This window comes from Petaurus breviceps, unplaced genomic scaffold (genome assembly GCF_028583685.1).
Source record: "Petaurus breviceps papuanus isolate PSGF00001 unplaced genomic scaffold, PetGlider_PUasm1.0 90466, whole genome shotgun sequence".
Lineage (NCBI taxonomy): Eukaryota > Metazoa > Chordata > Mammalia > Diprotodontia > Petauridae > Petaurus > Petaurus breviceps.
This window is the reverse complement of record NW_027187260.1, coordinates 1,830,657-1,837,284: the sequence shown is the minus strand read 5'-3', so window position 1 is coordinate 1,837,284 and position 6,628 is coordinate 1,830,657. Positions and strand designations below refer to the sequence as shown.

The 6,628-nt window shown below is 42.4% G+C and overlaps 1 pseudogene; it reads right to left on the bottom strand.

Moving 5' to 3' along the window:
* Positions 1-4,487: 4,487 nt before the first annotated feature.
* Positions 4,488-6,180, bottom strand: LOC138141738 (THO complex subunit 3 pseudogene; annotated as a pseudogene).
* Positions 6,181-6,628: the final 448 nt, after the last annotated feature.

The window sequence follows — 6,628 nt, the reverse complement described above, 5'->3', positions numbered from 1 at the left end:
AAGTCTTCTTTCAGTCAAAGTGGTGAGGTTTATTATAATGCCAATAGAGCAGGCAAGACTCCTAGTAAATGTGTGGATTTGATGAGGATGGAACTGATACTTATGTACAAAAAGGGGGAAAACATCAGTGAAAAGATCTTGATGGGATTAAGTAGTGGCAAGCAGCCTGGGGTGGGCCAGGGGCAGACAATTGAAAGAAGTTAGGTGATCTGGAGAGCCACAGCAAAAGGGCTACTAAAAGAATTATTGAGTATCTAGGTGGGCTGGGCTGGGCCAGATCCCTCAGGTGAAACACCAGGGACTGGGTTGTATGGAAAAGTTCAGGGACTAGGCTGCTTTCAAAGACGTGGTCTTTTCCTTTTTGGGGCCAAGGTTCCATCATCCCATCAAATAGGCTGTGCATAAAGATCCCCATGGACTACATATTGACTTAGAAAGCTACATATCATCTATGTTTTCTGTATTTTTATTTATTGTTAAATGTTTCCCAATTACATTGTAATCTAGTTCAGCTGGGCCAACTTGGGAGTGTTTTGGGTCATTTGCAGCTGCCTTGATACCCCTGTTCTACATTTCTTCTTAAAAAAGTATTATTTATTTATTTTTAGTTTTCAACATTCATTTCCAAAAGATTTTGAGTTTCAAATCATCTCCCCATCTCTCCCCTCCCCACCCCAAGATGGCATGTATTGATTACCCCTTCCCTCAGTCAGCCCTCCCTTCTATCACCCCCCCACCCCCATCCCTTTCCCCCTTTCTTATAGGGCAAAATAGATTTCTATACTCCATTGCCTGTATATCTTATTTCCCAGTTGCATATAAAAACAATTTTTAACCTTTGTTTTTAAAACTTTTGAGTTAAAAATTCTCTCCCTTCTTCTCTCCCCACCCACTCTCATTGAGAAGGAAAGCAATTTGATGTAGGTTATACATGTGTAGTCATGACAAAACACTCCGATAATAGTCATGTTGTGAAAGACTGTATTTCTGTCTATCCTATCCCGCCCCCCCCATTTATTCTATTTTCTCCTTTGACCTTGTCCTTTTTCAAGTGCTTACTTCTGACTACCCCCTTCCCCAATATGCCCTCCCTTCTATCATCCTCCCAATCCCTCCCCCCTACTTTCCTGTAGGGTAAGATACCCATTTGAGTGTGTATGTTTTTCTCTCCTTAAGTCAAATTTGATGAGAGTAAGGTTCACTCATTCCTCCTCACCTACCCCCCTCTTCCTCTCCATTGTAAAAGCTTTCTCTTTCCTCTATTATTTGAGATAATTTACCCCATTCTATCTCTCCCTTTCTCTTCCCAATATATACTTCTCTCACCCTTAATTTTATTTTTTAGTTATCATCCCTTTATATTCAACTCATCCATCCATCTATCCATCTATCTTCCCTTCAACTACCCTAATACTGAGAAAGGTCTCATGAGTTACAAATATCATCTTTCCATATAGGAATGCAAACAGTTCAACTTTAATAAGTCTCTTATGATTTCTTTTTCCTGTTTACCTTTTTCATGCTTCTCTGGATTCTTGTATTTGAAAGTCAAATTTTCTATTCAGCTCTGGTCTTTTTTTTCATCAAGAATACTTGAAAGTCCTCTATTTCATTGAATGACAATAATTTTCCCTGAAGCATTATACCTAGTTTTGCTGAGTAGGTGATTCTTGGTTTTAATCCTAGCTCCTCTGATCTTCAGAATATCATATTCCAAGCCCTTTGACCCCTTAATGTAGAAGCTGCTAAATCTTGTGTTACCCTGATTGTATTTCTACAATACTCAAATAGTTTCTTTCTGGCTGCTTGCAATATTTTTTTCCTTCACCTGAGAACTCTGGAATTTGGCTACAATATTCTTAGGACTTTTCCTTTTGGGATCTCTTTCAAGAGGAAATCAGTGGATTCATTCAGTTTCTATTTTACCCTCTGGTTCTAGAACATCAGGGCAGCTTTTCTTGAGAATTCCTTGAAAGATGATGTCTAGGTTCTTTTTTTGATCATGGCTTTTAGGTAGTCTAATAATTTTAAAATTATCTCTCCTGGATCTATTTTTCAGGTTAGTGGCTTTTCCGATGAGATATTTCATGTTGCCCTCTATTTTTTCATTTGTTTGGATCTGTTTTAGAATTTCTTGATTTCTCATAAAGGCATTAGCTTTCATTTGCTCCAATCTAATTTTGAAGGAATTATTTTCTTCAGTGAGCTTTTATATCTCCTTTTCTTTCTTTTTTTCCCCAATGGCTATATGGTTCTTTTATTTCTTCCCAGGAGTAAGTTTTTAAAAAATAGGTTATTTATTTTTACAAGCAAGTATCATGTTTCTCTCTCCAATTGCCTGGCCACACACCCCCAGGACCATCACCCAAGACTGTGATCCAGATCCAGGCAGGTCAAAGCAAGAGTAATTATCCTCTGAATGGTTGCTTGGTCCCCCTGTGATCTGCAGGCCAGGAGCTCCAGAAGCAGCCATGTAGTGGGGCTGCACAGCTGCTGCACCTCTGCTGCTTCTTGCCCTGGGGGCAGGAGCTGGACCTTGCTCTTCCACTTCCCCCCCCCCCCCCCCCCCCCCTTCCAATAGAGTTCCACACTGACCTTTTACTTTGTCTTTGGCATTAATGGGTTGAGAAGTCTGGAGACTGCCACAGCTACTGGTGATTCACTCTCTTGAAGTCTGCTCTGGCCACTGCTGATCAGGGCAGCCCTGGGGACAGAACTACGGCTCACAGCCCTGTGCATTAGACCCTTCCTGTCGGCCTGCCGGGCTGCCTTCATTGGGAGATTTCTCTCTGTCTCTTTGTGGGTTCTGTAGCTCTAAAGTTTGTTTAGAGTAATTTTTTTTACATGTATTAGAAATGATTGGAACAGAATCTCATGCTAAGTTTGTGCTTCTACTCTGACATCTTGGCTCCACCCCTGTACCTCCTTTTCTATTTGGCCAGTTTTGCTTTTTAAGGCATTTTTCTCTTTATTGGCTTTTGTGGACCTCTTTTGCCATTTGAGTTAGTCTATTTTTTTTTTTAAGCAATTGGGGTTAAGTAACTTGCTCAAGGTTACACGGCCAGTTATTTCTGGGTGTGGTGCTAAGTATCACAGCCCGGATTCAATCCCAGGTCATCCCGACTCTGGGGCCAGTGCTCTTACTCACGGTGCTACCTGGCAGCCCCAGTCTATTTTTTTAAGGTGTTATTTTCTTCAGCAGTTTTTCTGGGTCTCCTTTAGCAAGCCATTAACTCATTTTTCATGATTTTTTTGCATCACTCTAATTTCTCTTCCTAATTTTTTCTCTACTTCTCTTACTTGATTTTCAAAATCCTTTTTGAGCTCTTCCACGGCCTGCAACCAATTCATATTTTTCTTGCAGGCCTTTGATGTAGGAGCTTTGACTTTGTTGTCTTCTTCTGGTTGTATGTTTTGAAGTTTCTGTGAGTGACCCCAAGCACTCTTTTCTGCCTTGGAACTGTGAGGATTCTCTCTCCACCGCTGCCACAAGTTCTACCATGCCAGTGCTCCTCCTCACCCCGGACCACCACCCAGATCCAAGCAGGGCAAAGTAAGAGAATCCTGCCTCAGCACCAGCAAAGAGAGCCCAACAATTCCCCTCTGACCAGCTGCTTGATCCCCCCACCATCTGTGGGTCCAGGACTCTAGAAGCAGCTGTTGCTACTGCTGCTGCCACTACCACCACCACCTCCACCACCCCAGGGCTGGGGCCCGACAGTGTCCCTCTCTTACCCATGTCCCACAGAGTTTTCCAACTAACTTTATACATTGTCTTTGGCATTTGTGGGTTGAGAAGTCTGGAAACCACCAGTTTCCAGTGATTCAGTCCCAAGGCCTACTCTACCCATGTCTGTGCTGGTGTGGCCCATGCTGGGCTGTGCTCCTCTACTCCCAGCCCAGTGTAACAAACCTTTCCTGTTGACCATCCTGTTTGTCTTGGGCTGGAGATTTTTTTTTTAATGTAAGAATGCCCCCCCAATTTTTTATTAAAAGCTGCAATATCAAAGTCATTCTTAAAAAATACTTTCCCCAAAATGTTACATTCCTTTTCACCAACCATAGTGCAACAAGTAGAATGAGTATAAGCAGAAGAAAGCTGTCAAGACACATCACAATATGGGGATATCCAAATGAGGTAGCAACTTGGACCTTGAAATCATAGTATACCACATAAAGTCACTAGGGCAGAAATACCTGACCAGTCATATGACCCCTGGGTAAATTACTTAGCTTCTCTATGCCAGAGCTTCATCATCTATGAAATGGGAATAACAACCTATCCACCCTCCCCTTAGGGGTATTGTGAGGAAATTATTTTGTAAACCAAGTCGTATAAAAAAATTTTTATTTTTAAATAAATATCTGGAATAATGATTTAGGGAATTTAGGAAATCATCTAATCCAACCCCCTCCCTTTACAAAGGAGGGAGTTATTTTTAGGACTGTGGCACTAAGGCACCACTGTTTCTTTTTCACCTCTATTCAAAATGAAGTTACTAATATGGGCATGCAATCTTTGATCAAGAAGTGAAGTTGTCACCTCCCAAAACCAATAAACTTTTAGAGTCAGCAAAGGTTAAAAAATGTAGCTTTACAACATCTTCTCAAAATTAAAGGCAATAAGAAATAAGGAAGTAACTGGTTAGACTATTCAGCTACCTGTAGGAACTCTAGGATTCTTGAAGTACATAGGACAATCCTCTGAGAAAGAAAGATAATAGGATTTAGATCATCTAAATCCCTCATTTTAAAAATGAGAAAATTAAATCCCAGAGAGGCAAAGTTCAGGGCAGAACTATGTAGAACTAAGCTGTGAATGGAGGCCTTCAATCTCAACTTGTGTCTTCTTTCCACTGCTCTGACTCTAAATTCAGTGCTCTTTGTCAATAACAGATTACTACAAAGGAAACTACCATTCCACCACTCCCACAAAAATACTGCCTATGGATGTGCTACTATATCCAAATGAATGGACATGGAAATAACTTTCTTTTTCTAACTGGGATATCTGAGGATGGGGAAGAATGTACTGGGGGAGAAAAAGATCAAATAAACTAGACAATACAATGCCTGACTTTCCCAGGCCTTTATCCCAGCCTCTCTTTTGGATGAGCACTCCCCTGAGCACAGTGGATCCTCCAATCTCATTTTAAGAGTCATTAGGAAGCCCAAATAACTTCACAGTCCCTGCTTCCCGGCTGCTCTCATATTTGCCATCTTTGTCATCACAAGCAAATGCCAACAGGGGTCTTTTGGGATGCCAGGCCACGGTGAATGTTGGAGATTCACACTGCACCTCCCAGAGCTTATCACTTGTTTCTGCTTCAGCAATGTCAATAAAGTGATCTTCAGATGCTCATGCAAGCATCTTCCCATCATGGCTAAAGCTGAGGGTTCTCACTGGCCAGTCCAATCTGGAAAAACATCTCAGGCACACTAATTCGTCAACATCCCAAAGGCTAACCAGTGCATCAGCACTTCCTGTGGCAAAGTACTTCCTCGTGGGGTCAAATTTGACACAGATGCAATTGGAAGGATGAGCATTGATGGCCTGCACAGGCTCAAGACAGCTGAGAATGTTGATACAACCATTGCCATTTGTCAGGAAGAACCTATTGTTATCATTACTCCAGATTTCATTTACTTCAAATTGAAACTGCTCCTCTGCTTTTGAATGGTGTGTTTTAGCATCAATGAAAGTTACCACATTATCTTTGTTGCCCACAATAATGGTCTGCCCATCAGGACTCCAGCAAATGTTAATATTCTCCCCTTTAGTATTCACAGTGGTGATGCATTTTGTAGTTCTAACATCCCAGATGCGAATAGTTTTGTCCCCAGATGCAGTGACAAAGAGGTCTGGATTACTCAGGTGCCAACAAAGCTGATCCAAGCTGTCCCCATGCCCTCGGTAGTTATTTTCTTTTATCAGGCGGTCCTTCTCCAGTAAGACGACACTGGTCGTCTTGTCGAAGGAGCCCGAGGCCAGGCAGCGCCCGTCACAGCTCCGGGCCACCAAGTGAACCTTGGCGCTGTGCGCTGGGAACTCGCGAGTCTTGCTGTGGCTCCGAAGCAGCTCCTGCATCCCGGCCACATAGCGGGACGGGCCCCCGGTCGAGCTACTCCAGGACCTGGCCCCAGCGCTGAGGTCCCCCAGAGGGTTGACGCGCTCGCCATCCCGCTCACAGAGCCGGCCACCAGCGCACGAAAGGGACACCAAGCCTGGAGATTTGTTTTACTCTGTTACGTTTATAGGTAGTTGGAGGGGTTTGGGGGAGAGCCCAAGCAAGTTCCTGCCTTTACATCTTGGCTCTGCCCCCTTCTAAATTTCTTATAAATAAGGACACAACATATTAAGGTGGGGTTGTGCTGTTTGTTTTTTGTTCTTGAAGGCCTCATTTTTTTAAGCCCTAATATCTGAATGTTATTCAGTCAAACTGAAACCAAATAGAATAATTGTTATTTACATTCATTCTGAGCCAATCAGGACCCAAATATTGACCAAGTAGGGCTTGGTCCAGGACTAGAGTGATTTGGGGTTAAAGCCGATCTTTAAGAGAAAACCAAACAAAAAAATTTATTAATATGAAAATTAAAATATTAAGGTAGGGAGTGAGTTTTCAGA